Below are 16,442 nucleotides of genomic sequence, written 5' to 3'. Positions count from 1 at the left end.
CTTAATATAAACTGAAAAACACACTAAATATTATACTAGTCCATAAAATCACAATAAAAACTAAACTTAGAAAGCAGGAAAAACTATTTAATCATAAAATATACGCCACGATAACCACTCCACTATCACCTCAAACACATTTGAAAACTAATGGAACTGACAACAGACAGCACGCCGCCGGTAAATTAGGTAGATAAAACGTAGACCATTTATCTATGCACATAGAGCCTTACAAAATCGTACCTGTGCGCCATCTATTGAAAAGACCGCCACGGAATCATGATTATCATACAAGTGCGCATGCCCTGACTGAGGTATCCTCTGGTTCTCGATTCGACCTCACTTTGGCTGCCGGCGAGTGGAGCAGGGTGTCTCGTTACATAACCACAAAAATAACATCTGCCAGGTTGTTTGAAGAAATTACATGGTGCCAATCATTTACTTGGGGTAGCTGTTGTATTTCGGAAACCTATTACAAATAAATGTTTGCCATGTTTGTGGTTGAGCTGACAACCAAGATAAAACGTTGAATCCGTCCAGCAATATATTTCATCGATTGGAATCGTTAACGTTTTAATACTTCTTGATATGGATTTTGCCAGCAGTAACGAGGTGCAAAGCTCAAGCGTTGTTAATGATATCACCTTTAAAGGAGCCACACACGATTTGGCGCATAGCAACTTGACATGTATTCCTCCGTTTTTATCTTCGGACCTCACGTATACTGTGGCACCGTATACCTTTATACTCGCATCAGTGAAACCATGAATTTGTGTTTTAATTGCATTATTAACGATTACTAAACGAAGAATTTGAATTGAACCCATTTGTTCTAATCGATTTGCATGTTTTTTCCACAACATCTCTAATTCATGCGGTATCAACTCATCCCAACCTATTCTAATTTCCCGTAGCGTTGTAGCCGAAAAAAACTAGTTTGTCATTAATTGTTTTACTGCCGCAACTGACACTTGGCTATATTGCGTCAAAAAATCCTGTAGAGCAATAGGGATGTATCTCACTTGAAAGCCAAACGAATTAATTATTGAGTTTGGGCTATATTACATTCTATGCAGACATATCTAAGCAATTTTATACCGCCATAACTTAAAAAAACGAAAAATTTACAATTGTGGTCCTATTGTACTTGATAAGCGATATGTAAGAAATGTACACACATTTCCGTTAGTGTGTTGACTATCAAATCATTGAAACTATACGTTACTAGACAGCAAAAATCTGTAGTTAGACATATTGCTTCAGCACATTGAAGTTCAATCTTAATTTTTTATTTTAATAAATTATACATCTGATGTATTATATTTTACATTTTCTAACTGGCAACTGGTAACCAGGATTAATTAAATTAATTAAACTACTTTCTCTAATAGTTTATCTCAATCACCTTTTTTTGTGACGAGTTTGTGAAAAAATGATGTATTTTTTGTCGTTTAGGGTGAGGTTCGGCTGACGATGCAGAAGTTGAAGGTTGATTATCTTCAGTCGATGCTACAGGGGTTACAACGGAAGCACTACCGACTTCTTCATAACAATTGTAGTTGGTTCATTTTATTTGATGGAAGCTATCTTCGTAAACATGTTTTGTGGATGATTGCGTAAGCATATCCTCGTTAATCCCGACGGTCACATAGGAACCAAAACTGGGAGCAGAAGGTAAATCTGTCGCTTCTGGTAAATGAACTGCACCAAACTGCCTTCTCTCCTGCGGTGATAACCCAACTGCTGGTGGTCGACTGACATTTTTTTCCTAGGTGGTATATTTTCTTCATTCCCATTGTTATAGCTACTATCTGACCGATCCTCTGTGCTCATCTNTGTATGATTAAGTTCATAGTGTGCACAAAATAAGGGACATGTTCCCAGTTTAACAATTTAACTGCAGCAACCGCATTTGCAGCGTTTTCGCTGACAACTGCAACAATTTTTTTTACAATTTCACAGATTTGTTTCAATTCATCCACCAGATTTTTTGCCGTGTGCCGCTCAGAATATTTGTAACAATTCAACAAGTTGTTAATATGCTTTGATTGTTTACACATATAATATGCTGTTACAGATATATAACTTTCATTTATAGATGATGTCCGTGCATCTGTAGTTAGACATATTGCTTCAGCACATTGAAGTTCAATCTTAATTTTTTCTTTTAATAAATTATACATTTGATGTATTATATTTTACATTTTCTAACTGGCAACTGGTAACCACGATTAATTAAATTAATTAAATTACTTTCTCTGATAGTTTATCTCAATCACCTTTTTTGTGACGGATTTGTGAAAAAATGATGTATTTTTTTGTCGTTTAGGGTGAGGTTCGGCTGACGATGCAGAAGTTGAAGGTTAATTATCTTCAGTCGATGCTACAGGGGTTACAACGGAAGCACTACCGACTTCTTCAGTATTCGTAGCGAATTCTTTCTCTATCATGAAAACATAACAATTGTAGTTGGTTCGTTTTATTTGATGGAAGCTATGTTCGTAAACATGTTTTGTGGATGATTGCGCAAGTATATCCTCGTTAATCCCGACGGTCACATAGGAACCAAATCTGGGAGCAGAAGGTAAATCTTTCGCTTCTGGTAAATGAACTGCTGGTGGTCGACTGACATTTTTTTCCTAGGTGGTATATTTTCTTCATTCCCATTGTTATAGCTACTATCTGACCGATCCTCTGTGCTCATCTTTTTTTTGGACCCTGATATTAAACATTCCGCAGTTCGTACTAGTGATGTAACGAATATCCGCATTCGCATTGGCGAATATTCGTTTGATTTATGATATTTGCATTCGCATTCGCAAATATCTTTGAATGTTTTGCGAATATGAACGTGAAAAAAAATACAGAATATGAAAACAATATTATGTAAATAAGTTCATATTTCACTAGAAGTTGATTTACTCATGTTAAGAAATAACTAACAACAGTCTAACCTCACAATTCACAAACTCATCCGAGCCGGTAGCGAAAACAAAACAAAATTCCAATCACACAAAAATACCAAATTAACAACGCTAATTTCTTTAGTCTCTAGCGCCGCTGTCACCGGAAATATTATGTGCGTCGTGCGCGGCATATTTTGAATCATAGATAAACGGCGCTAGATTTAAAAACTGAATATTCGCATTCGCGAATGCTTAAAAACTGGCATTCGTTACATCACTAGTTCGTACCTTAAAAGCCAACAGATCTAATATTTTGCAGTTAACCACGGTCATGTCCATAGTGTGTTCAAATTTGCGCACCGGCCATTTCTTTGTTCGAAATAACGATAGCACGAAATCAAGCGACTGAACAAATCAATACCACCCATGTTTGTATTGTACCTCTCGCTTATTCCAGGCCGGGGAATTTCAATGTAAGCCTTATCGGGCTTTGAATAGCATCTGACTGTTCCTCTGTTTGTCGCACTATGCCTCGTGGATGCTATTATCACAGACCGGTTATCTATCCATTTACTAAAGCAATTTTTTAGTCTTCCCTAATTTTAAGATCAGTTGAACCCCGACCATTTTGCGTTACTGCTGCGTTGGTTTTTAACTTTACATTAGGGAATCGGTTTGCCATAATGGTACCAGTTCCGGATATGCCTTTCTGCATTAGTTTTTCTAGTAATACAGTTCCTGTGAAAAATCTGTCAAAGTAAAGGTTGGCAAGTTTCTGCCAGACGTAAGATTGCCCCGGCAGTTGTAGTGGTGCCCTGTTACACTTCTAAATCTAACACTTGATCTGAAGCACCTGCTAGAATGAAAATTTTTAGGCCTGTTGATTAGGCTTCCGTGGTACATACTGAGGGATAGCCACAGCTAGCAAGGGAATCATCGGCTCGTCTATACACATATTTTCTTCCCGGGGCAATATCAGAACTACTCTACGAAATCTATCAATTAGTGGCCTTACTTTCCAAAGACAATCAGAATCACGTTGTTCTTTGTTGACATCAAGATTATTAACTATGTAAAGATTATTTCTTAATGTGAAAAAGCGGTCCCTAGACATTGCTGTTGCAATAACTGGTACTCAAAAATTAGCTTGCCAATACATGGCAATATCTAGTAACCGACCATTTTGTTGGAAATAGTGCCATAGCCAATAGAACGAATAATTCATCGCCATAATAATTAGAAAAATAATCAATTGAAGACTAGCTTTCACGTTCACTCACATCATAAACAATTGCTTTATAATCAGGAAATTGAGGTAAAAAATTCCAATTACCCCATTTTAACTGAAGTCGCTTTGGTTGCATTTTTGGTTATCTCTTATCTACTGGTACTTTGGTTTTTTAGATTTGTTATTTGTTTTTTTTTGAGTTATTTGTTTTGTGTTTCTTCATTGGTATTAGCCTTTGCTTTTAATTCGCTTATTTCCTCTTCATTTTCTGCATCCTTGGCAGCAATGTTGTTTTCATTTTCATTTATTTCTTCATATCTTTCCTCCAATTCATTTTCAATTTGTTCTGTGTTAAGATTGTATTCCTCTCTGTTTTCTTCATTATTTTTACTCTCGCAGTGTTGGGAAGGTTCTTCTTCGCTACTTGTTTCCAAATCTGAATAATTTGGTTGGAATCTTTACATCGACGCTCTATCTTTACCTTTTCTTTTAATTTGTCATAAAATAATAGTAATTGAAGTCTGATTTCCGTCTCAGTCCTCTTTTCTGTTTCTAGTATGGTAAAAGTGCTTTCTCTCTACAGGGTGAGAAATTTTCAGAGGATGGCAATATTCAGACTCAAAATGTTTGTAATTGTAATTCTTTCGGAGTACACTCAGTTGTACTTAAAAACCGATATTTTGCTATTGGCTGACATCTTTGAAAACTTTATGGAAAGATGGCTTAATACGCACGGGTTAGCTCCTGCACATTACTACACACTTCCGGGATATACGTGGGATTGTATGCTAAAACGTACAAACGTTAAATTGGAATATTTGCAGGATGATTAGCTTAATTAGCTTTGAGTATTTTGTGGAGACTGTTTTGGGCTATAAAGTCTGTGTTTGTCCTCTTTTCCATAAATAAATAAATGGATTAATTAAACTTGTTTTTAGAATGTGGAATTCGCGGTGGTGTAAGTCAATGCTGTAATAGATACGCAAAAACGAATAATAGGTAAAGAGGGGTAAAATAACGAGCGATTTTAAAAAGGCTATAAAAAAGTAGAAAACAAATTTTTACAAGTAAATTTATTATTTTGTTAAATAACGTAAAAAAGCATTAATGATTTTACGTTTTAAAAATAACTCCGTTCAGGCGTACACTCTTCCAATCGTGATCTGAAATAATTCATTACATTCCGCAGCGTTGCCAGGGTAATTTGCTCCACTTTTGTCGGATCCATTCTTTCAAGGCTTGAATTGTTTGTGGTGGATTATCTTGAAACACTTTATTCTTCAGGTAACCCCACAAGAAAATCTAACCTAACCCCACAAGAAAAACTCGCACTTCCAGACTTCTTTCTTGTGGTTTACATCTCTTCGAAGTTCCTAACCCACTTTTTAATTGTACAGGCAGACGGTACCGGTCGATTGCGATTGATGTTGAAACGGTTGTGAAAAGCACGAATTGTGAAAAAATGTACAAATTTGAAAAAAAAACGAATCCAATTCAAGAGCGTTTAGCACTGACTCTTTGATTTTTAGCAAGTGGTGAGTGATACCTTTACTACTAGCCTCAGTTATTTGTTCAATATATCACATCAGGTGATAAGTCTTATATCAGAAGTATGCAGGGCCTTGATTGATGTATTAAAGGATGAAATAAAAGTAAGGTAGGTCTGGGTGAGATGCTCCACTTAAGATAATAATTAAAATGAACGATTAAGGAACATTACTCCTCTCCTGATCTTTATCCTCAGTTTCATTTCCATTGTTGGTTTTCTCCATGATTGTGGCAATTGTTTCTAGTTTCTTTGTTAAGATTTTGTCCGACTGGTTCTTTCTTTTCTTTTGTTTTTCTTGGATCACAGGTATGAAACTGATATCTGATAAAAATTTTGACAGTTAAGGATCCTACTAATTTTGGTCCTACCAGATAAATCACATGTACGATGAATTATAATTTTCAATCAGAATCAGAGGAATCAGTGTATTGTGATTCATCACTATTGTATTCCGTCGATTTACTCAAACCATACTTACAAAGCTTCTGCTGATAAACTTTTTCTTTTTTCGGATACTTCTTGCGCATACTCCATATGTAGGGATCTGAAGTTAACAAAAGTCGATTGAAAATGGTTTGCATGGTCGCTGTTCTTGAGTGTTTCTGAGCAACACATTCGCGATATTTTTTAATGTCTTTGTTCCGAGCTTCTTCTGCGTCTTCCGACATTTGCCCAATAGGAATTAGTAACCAAAGAACCGTGGACTAAAACCACGCGAACCGTGGTTGTCATGTAATACCAAGAATAAAAATTTACGAAAATTTCAACGGTTTCGCAATAATATTTTTTAAATGTAGTCACATTTACGCCAAACCCACTCGAAAGATTATGGTCGTACGTGTCCACACAAAATTGCCTTCTAAATAACTTTTCGTAGTGGAATTTTTTGATATCTTTAAATATAAGTATTTTATTAATCGAAATTTTTTACAAGTTTCCTCATAAATACTCTGTAGATCATCAATTAAACACATTTTTCATAATTTAATCCCTAAATACTATTTAAAATTAAAAAAAGATTTTTCCCGTTATACCTCTTGTTACATCTATCCTGGACCATACACATGGTATTGTTAACTATTAATAAAAATACTAAAAACAATTAGTGAGGATATATTCTCGAGCTACTCGCTTGGCTGCTAAGAGGGTAAAAACAGAGAGGCAAATCAACTCATTTTGTACATTTTATTACACAAAACACATACTTACACCTCTGAGGGGTTACTGTCATGTGGAGAGCAAAATAGTGAACTGGCTCCTGACGGTGGACTGGCTCTCAAAGTGGCTCCGGACTGGCTGAGGACTGGCCCCCGGTTCACCAAGCCTCCGGGGTTTAAATATTATTTATTAAATGCTGTGTGCATTATAATTAAACAACGGATAGAAGAATTGGGAACAATGACTGAGTCAGTCCACAATTTTATAGAGAGAGTCAGCGACATGGACATTGTGCAAGGATCAGTCAAGTCTAAAATCATGTTGCGACACTGTTAGGAGCGCTTAGCTTCTTCTGAATAAGACCATAATTAGATACATATAATGCTTAGGACCGATAATTGTCAATTTCGTCACAATTTCCTCTTTTATGCAATGGCCCAACGATAGCCAATTTTAAAATGTCAAGAATGCAGCATACTGACAAATTTAATAGCTATAATAAACTATAATATTATTAACTATATTATAACTACAACTATAACTATATTATCACTATATTAAACTGTAATGTATATTAATAATTATAATATTATATATCAAGCTATAATAAACTAAACAAATATCTACATTCAACTTTCTTTGTAGCAATTCTCATTCCAATACTTCTGCTTCCACATTTTACAGATTGTTGTGTCTTTTTAATAAGATTATCAGAACGTTTTATTAAAAACAAAATACAACCGCGTTCTAAAAAAAGAATGCAAGAATATTTGCAAAAATATTATGGCATGTAGGACTGTTTTCAGCAACAATTATGAATTCCTTTGTTAATCGCTTTATTGTTAAGCTTCAAGCTAATAATTTATCGCATTCTTTGTGAAATAACATTTCAGCAGTTACCATAGTGTCAAAAATATACTTTGTTGGGTATAGCAGTGCATTTTCTTTATAACATTTGAGATCAACCAACTTGCTAATGGCTTTTATTGATTCATCATCATTACGTGTTATGACCGAAGATAAGCAATTATCACAATTTTTGTAATTATTTTTTATCTTTAGTAAAAGTGACCCCAACGGGTAATAAAGTGGTCGCCTTTCTGAATGAGTAAGTACTGTATGATTTGTGCTAAAGTCGATTAAACCAAGTACTAATTCTCCTTCACATTCAATGTCATCAACTCCAGATTTACTATATTAGATAGTAAATTAAAACGCTTCACAACTTCATCGGATAAGTAAAATGTATGACCATCAATCAAAGCAAGTCTCATATTTTTAAATACGTGAGGTGCATGTGGCATAAAATACAGTTTTTCAAATTTATTGCGAAAACAGAGATGAGGACATGAATTTTTTATTTTTGAAAATCTTGAGCAAGTTATACCATGTATACGCCATAATGCCTGATTTTGAGGGCCCATATCAGACACTACAGCACAGACATCAATCCCAATTTCACAACACTTTTTTATTATTTTGGTAACTGTTTTACTGACTTCATTTGTGTCATAGGAGTGTTCTGTATACTCGAAGGCAATTGTTTGTTTCCACCTAGTTGTTAAACCTGCAAGCATTAAAACTAATGCATGCGTCGCGAGTTTATCTCCTGAAACTTTTCCGCCTGAAGTCGGAATTGTAGGCCTACCTGTAATTTTCAAGTGCTAATAGTAAGTCTCTATTTACTTAATACCATGTAATACGTACCTAATATCTCTCCGGTAGAGTTGTCATAATCAAGACCATCTTTCAAAGCCATTTTCATCCATTAGCAAAACAGCTTGCTTTTCTTGAGGTTTCAAACACTAAACTTTTGTTTTTAGTAAAGGAAACGAATCGTGTAATATACCAGACCGAAACTTAAACATTTCTATTCGCTTTTGCAGTGTTTGAATGCATGGCAGTGGATAATTTTGTTCTCTTAATTCTTCATATCCTGTGGTACCACACAATATATAGGGTGCGGCAAAATGATAGGTACTATTCGGGATGTCAATAAAAACCAAACCACATAAAGCAAAAATTTTTTATTTTTTTTTTTAAATCAATATTTCATGCCATTTAGGATCGTTATTTTTTAAAAATGATATCTTTTAAATGGCGGCCATTATTGTCGATGCACTCTTGTAGATTCTCAACGGAAGCGCGTCTTTACCCGATGGATAATTTCTTGGGGAAATGCGGCAATTTCTTGTCTCATGGCTGCCTTTAATTCTTCCAAAGTCCGCGGACGATGTGTAAAAACTCTCGATTTGAGGTAACCCTAAAGAAAAATGTCGCAAGGCGACAAATCAGGCGAACGCGGCGGCCAGCCGAGATCACCCCGTAAAGACACCACTTTGTTTGGGAACATTTCTTGAAGAAGATTAAGTGAACGACTCGTGGTGTGCGATGTAGCACCATCCTGCTGGAACCAAAGATGTTCTCGGTGATTTTCATTCAACTCGTTAACTTTTGGACGCAGGAAATTGTTAAGCATATCAAAATATCGATCTCCGTTGACTTACCGTTACCGTTATTCCATCTTCTTCGAAAAAGTAAGGGCCCCACACGCCAAACTCAGATATTGCACACCAGACGGTAACCTTTGGACTGTGAAGTGGTCGCTCATGAAGTTCCTGTGGATTATTTGTCGACCAATAACGGAAATTTTGCTTATTTACGCTACCCAATAGGTGAAAGTGAGCTTCATCGCTAGACGCATGCATAAACCAAAATGCCGTAAATTTAAGGGGATATTTTCAAGAACGAGTGGCAAGTCATTTGTTAAAAAAATTAAATAATTTTCCCCATTAGGTGGACGGGGTAACATAAATTGTCCCAAAATGTTATCGGAAAGTATTCCACACCAAATATTTATTGAGATTTCATGCTGAAAATGTTGTTCTCGTGGCAAGTGAGGATTTTCCACTTCCCAGGAATGGCTATTTCTCCAATTAAATACACCGCGCCCGGTAAATGTAGCTTCGTCCGTGAACAACATTTTATTATAAAATGTAGGGTCAGCATTTTGTTGCCGACGAAGAAACTGTACCGAAATCTACCAGGAGGATCTTGTGGCATCAACTGTGGAACCGGACGAAAATGGTAAGGATACAATTTTTCTTTGTGGAGTATTCTGAAGATGGAAGGCTGACTTACACCAGTAGCTGATGCAATTCGGCGTGTGCTTGTTTGCGTGTTTTCGGCAATTCGCACTAAAACATCCTCTTCTTGCTCCGCCGCTAATACTTTGGGCCTTCCAACGTCTCGTTTAGGGCGAAATGATCCCGTTTCTCCTAATCTGTCGTACAACGTATTGAAAAGCTTGTGGTTAGGTTGTCCGTTTTTTGGATATAACTCCAAGTACCTCGCTGCTGCATGACGACCACAATAATTTTCTTGGGCATACACACATACCATGTTTCTCATTTCAACAAACGAATAATCATTATGACGCGGCATTTTAATGAAAAAAATCACAAACGAAGAAGAACTAAACTGTCTAATATTTATAAGTTGCTTAGAATTGACATAAATAATACATGACATTTCATTGACAGCGGCCTACTTCATTTAAGTCATTTTATTTAAAGGCGTACGTTCAAACAAATAATTTTGTAAAGAAATAGTAAATCGTTCTTATTTCGAAAACGGTTTATCGATTTTTAACAGGTATATATTTTTTATTTAGAATTGAACGTAGTTTAATAATTTCTTATTGGAAATCCAGATTTTTGAAGGACAAAAAAGTTTGACATGTTTACTCCGGCGGAACACTACAACTAGCGCATTCTAGATGTGATTGCAAAATAGTTACCATTTCCGTAATTACCACCTCAGAAAACATAGGTGTACAAACTTTCAAGACAATCCGTTAAAAGATGCTCAAGATATTTAAAAAAATCGAAAATATTTTTTCAACTTTAATACCCTGTAGATCGAAAAGGAGCAACATTCGGATAACGCATATTTGGCTTAATCGCTCTATTTTGATGTCAGCAACATGCCCTTAAGTTCTGTCCCATTATTAATTAATCACCCTGTATACTGCTTTTTTGACTAAAAATGGACTTGGGCAATTTGCATCTTAGAATGACGAAAAGTAAATTTTATTTGTTTGCTATTAATATTAAGCAGGGCCCTGTCGTAACCACTTAGTAGATTGATTATGTTACGAATTGTTAAAAGGATTTAACTCTTCCATTCAAGATTTAAATTTGCAAAAAAAATGTTTTCAGATAACTAATAATTGCCGTTTAAAATAAAACAAGTATTTGATATTAACATTTTCTTTATTGTAAAATACATGCTGCGGTTTATTTTCTAACAAATATTGTAATATAAAAAAATATATAAGACATATTACATTCCTTCATTTATTGAGTTCCTAGAAGGATTCAGGTAATGCCATTTGCCGAAATGTTTTGGTTATAAAATTAAATTTTATTTAATTTGGTTATTATAGTAGATGAGATTATAAGGATTAAGATTTCTTAAACGTACNTTTGCTTATTTACGCTACCCGATAGGTAAAAGTGAGCTTCATCGCTAGACATGAATACAGTGCCTCGGAGAATTTTTGAAGAATATCCCGGCATGAATTTGTACGGGTTTCAAAATCTCTTTCACTTAATTCCTGCACTACCATCATTTTGTACGGATGCATTTGGAGTGAGTTGTGTAAAATTCTTCGAACACTTCTATCGGAAATTCCCAAAGCAGCTGCATGCTTACGAGCTGAACGCCTTGGAGATTGTTGTACGGAATCTCTTACTGCATTCACATTTTCCGGTGTTTCCAGTGTTCTTAATTGTATTAGTCTGCCACTGACGTCCAGTCATATTTCCTCTTTTTGAAAAATCGATTTGGTCGTTGTTAAAAACTACATGCACTTGTTTCTTCAACGTATTAACGTCCTCGTTCATTCTCCTCATTCTTTTTTGAGCTAAATTTATTTACCTTTTTAATTCCAATATACGTCGATTTGTTTCTTCTTCTTGGAGAGTCTCTTCTAATTCATTGAAATTTGTTGCCTCTCGTATTTCTCATTCTGAACCTGTTAACAAATTCTTTACATTTAAAAGCCTTCAGCTTCAGTAGAATAATTTTAATAGGTACATACTTTTTCGTTTCTATCGCATCAGATCATAGGCGGTTTTCTCTGTTTCGGAACCGTATTATTTGAAAATATTGTAGGGACTGCATTCCAAAGTAAAGGCCTCTTCACGATTATTTTCGAACTGATCATTTGTAAAATGCTTCTATAATACACATTAAACTATGTAATTACGAAAATATACACTAGTAAATATTCTTACCTCACAAATATAAGCACGATCGGGAAGACGATCTTTTCGGTTAATATTGTTTTTCCACTGTTTTCTCCTTGATTCATTTTTCGGCCCTTGAGGCAATGAAAACAATCTAGTACCTTCCTCTGATCTCAGAGCAATTAACCGAACAACAATACGGCATTTTGCTAAAAATTCACACAATTCTTTTATCAGAACTTGCCGGGTCCGTTGCTCTGGTCCTTTCAACATTAATGTGCCACGACGACTGTAAATATACTGATTTACTGACTAGGAGTAAACATGGCGCCGACGGCGGCATTTGACGGGGCAAAAGAATGCGGTACTCTAAACATATACTGCTTTTTTGACTATAAATGGACTTAGGCAATTTGCATCTTAGAATGACGAAAAGTAAATTTTATTTGTTTGCTATTAATATTAACCAGGGCCCCGTCGTGACCACTTAACAGATATGATTATGTTACGAATTGTTAAAAGGATTTGACACTTTCCATTCAAGATTTAAATTTTACAAAAAAAATTTTCAGATAGGTACTAATTCCTGTTTAAAAAAAAAACAAATATGTATTTGGTATTAACATTTTCTTTATTGTAAAATACATGCTGCAGTTTATTTTCTAACAAATATTGTAATATAAAAAAAATATATGACATATTACATTCCTTCATTTATTGAGTTCCCAGAAGGATTCAGGTAATGCCATTTGCCGAAATGTTTTGGTTATAAAATTAAATTTTATTTAATTTGGTTATTATAGTAGATGAGATTATAAGGATTAAGATTTCTTAAACGTACATCACCTGCTCCTTCCCTTTGAAACCAGGTAAAAAGGGTACCTTTTGTCGTTCAGTCCTGCCATATCCGTTGACAGAATACTTACACATTATTTTCGATGTTGGTGTAGTGTGGTTTTTTGAGTAATACAGTTTTATAATGGATATGAAAAGCAAAAGAATTTCATTTTGTTTTTGTCTGTTGATGCAGTGTAGTTTTAGTAATATGGTTTTACAGTGGATAAGAACAGGAATCGGAATCTGGTGAGTGGATCTATTTCATATATGTCTAATTTATCTCGCACGTATGCGAAAACTAGTCACAATTAACATACGTTTTACACATTTTCCAGTTATGCAATTAATTTATTAATTGATTTAGTCTACTGTCAAATTGTTCTTTATGGAAATTCATCATTGAAGTTCAAAAAAAAAAAATCAAAAGTTACGGAGTTATTTCCTTCCTTAAATTAGATGTATATTTAATTTCATAAAATTATAAAAATTATCGATGTAAATTATAATAATCAGCGAATCGGTATCCATATACAACAGTAAACCGTTGTGACCGAAACTGCTTGTCACAAAAAAATTACATAATACGACGTACAATCGTAGAAATATCATACCAAATGTTATATGATGCAAATTGTGGACTGTATTTCGCCAGCGTTAACCGTTCACATGCGTTACCTACAACCACTTCTTGTCTAATCTATGATTGCTTGTGAGATTTAAAATTCAGGATATCTATATATTAAATGATCACCCTTACAACTAATGCAAAGTTTGTTATTTACTTCAGTAGTAGCATACACGCTTGATTTATTTTTCGGTTTCATGAATTGTGATTGCTTTTTATCGTCAGTCTCATATTTATTTACTTCTAGTTGTTGTAAGACTTCACATTTCGTTTTCAGAAATTTGTTCATATCTGCCCACGTTGGCAGCTCGCCCTGTATTTCTACTGATTCCAATCGCGACGCGTGATAGGATCAAATTTGCTAGCGATTATGTATATGACAATTGTGTCCCACTCGTCGGTTTTCCAACCTATTGAATTTATTGACTTTATTTTTTTGTTGATATTATGAAAAAGCTGCCTTAGTTTCATACGTGATTCCTTAATTAATGGTGGCTGTTCAAAAATTGCTTTTAGGTGATGGTGTATGATGAGCCGTTTGTTTTCATACCGCTCGCAAAGCAAATCCACGCGATTTTATAGTTTGCGGCCGATACCGTGATTGACTGTATTATATGACTTGCCTTACCTTCTAGCGCTGATTTTAACTAATAGTACTTTTGTATGTCTGAAATGCTGTTACTTACAATCTTATATCATTCTAATACAAGAACCCTATATACAGGGGCTTGTTGTAATGGACTTAAAAAATTGATCGAGCGATTAGAGCAGTGGTTCCCAACCAGAGACCACAAGATTAAAGTACACGAATAAGTAACAATCAGAATAATAATAGAAAGAGAGGTGCGATGCCGTCGGCTGTAACCTTGAACGTATTTGTTCTATGTAAAACCAGGGTCTGCCTCAGGTATATTTTCAAATATTTACGTTGCGTGACAAGCATAGGGTTGATATTACGGTTAAACAATACATATTATATGAACCCATTAACGCCGGATTTAAATTGTTTTTAAATTTTTTATTTGTGATAATGGGGATTGAAAGGTTATAAGCGACCATTAATTATGGGAACTTTATTTTATAATTTGCTGTACCCATTTAACCACGCTAGGCGCTTGCGCTATCTATTATTAAATAATGTTAACTAATAGTGTTATATATATGTAAACATTTATTGTTTGTATTTAAAAGCAATGGAATGCGAGAAAAAGTATCCAGTTTTTTGTACCGATACTATCGCTTCTTTGCTAGCCACCAGTATAGTATGTAGTAAGCTTTTGAACAATAAACGGGGTTTAATAAACTAGTCACGAGTTTTGTTTCTAAAGTTGTTTTTGGCTATTCACATTAATACCAAAACATAACAAATAGCAATAAAGCAATTTACGAGATAGAAAAATAAAAACTAACCTAAACAAAAAGAGTAACAATATAAATATATGCACATTAAGTGATAGTAGAACCAGTGTGTCTGTTTTATGGAAACATAGTATATCTTATAAAAAATACAATTACAAAAAAAACTAGCGAGAGTGAAAAGGAACAAAGCAATTTACACATAACTCCACATTCCATTTCATGCAAATTGTTCTAGGTGTTGAATTGCATGTTTTGCGGGCACACCTCCTTTTTTTACATCGATTTGACTAAATGATCCGTTCGATCAAATCTGATATGCGACTATCTGAAGTTGATCCAGGTGAACCTGATGGTCTGCCAACTCCTGTAGACTGAACTTGATATTTTTTGAACTTGAAATTTTTTAAAATAAACATTAGCTTCTTTTAAATTCTAGTTGTGACGTCTACGGCCTACCGGTTGATTGTAGAAAACACACTGCTTTAAAACCTTCCATTAGGCGCGTGGGTATTCGTCACATGGATAGTCGCGTTGTACCTCACAGATACATTAAAACACATTTAGTATTTTTAGTGAAAATATACATTCTGAGGGTTGTAAAAGCATTAAAATATTGTTTATCGTTTACAGTAAAACATACAGGGTGTTCCTAAATAAGTGACGCAACGGAAAACTGTAAATTCCTCTTGAAAAAAGAAACATTTTTTCCTCTTCCATTTTTCTCTCCGGGCTTTCGTTTTCGAGATACACGGTGTCAAAACTTTATTTTTTTTTTTAGTTTTTCGCCAATATCTTAGGAATCGTTTGAACTACAGGACTGAGCTTTTGAACACACATTACCACTATTAATAGCTACTTTTTCGCACCCTTCTCGTATTCATTGGACGTACCAGTGGTGGAGATTTTAAGGTATCGTAAGGGTTTTTCCCCCCCTAAATTTTACGCCACTGGAAAAATTGACTTTTGACAGCAAATTCTAAAGCGCCAATGAATTTTACACAATAAGAGTTCTCTTGGTTCATTGCTCTAAAGTCAACCGTTTTCAAGAAAAATGACTTTTTATGAACAAAAGCAAACATTTTGCTAACGTTTCGAAAATCTTTTGTAATTCAAAAAATAGGTAGTAATAATTAACAATTTTAACGAAATTTAACAACAGATAGGATTTTAACTTTTTTTTATCAATTTGGCGAGTAAAATTTACAGAAACTGTTCAAAATTACGTCCGTTGGCTTGAATGCACGCATTACATCTTCTAATCAGGTTTCTTTCTGCCGCTGCGGTTTCACCTCTATCGGTCAACTTTTCGATAGTATTGACATGGATTTCATAAACGATGCATTTCGTTCTCCGGATGTTCTGTTCAGTTACTTGCACTTGCAAAATGTTCAAAATGCAAAATGCAAAATATTTTCGAAACGTTAGCAAAATGTTTGCTTTTGTTCATAAAAAGTCATTTTTCTTGAAAACGGTTGACTTTAGAGCAATGAACCAAGAGAACTCTTATTGTGTAAAATTCATTGGCGCT

This window comes from Anoplophora glabripennis, unplaced genomic scaffold (assembly GCF_000390285.2).
Source record: "Anoplophora glabripennis isolate ALB-LARVAE unplaced genomic scaffold, Agla_2.0 scaffold697, whole genome shotgun sequence".
In the NCBI taxonomy this organism is placed as follows: Eukaryota; Metazoa; Arthropoda; class Insecta; order Coleoptera; family Cerambycidae; genus Anoplophora; species Anoplophora glabripennis.
Note: the sequence above shows the minus strand (reverse complement) of the source record.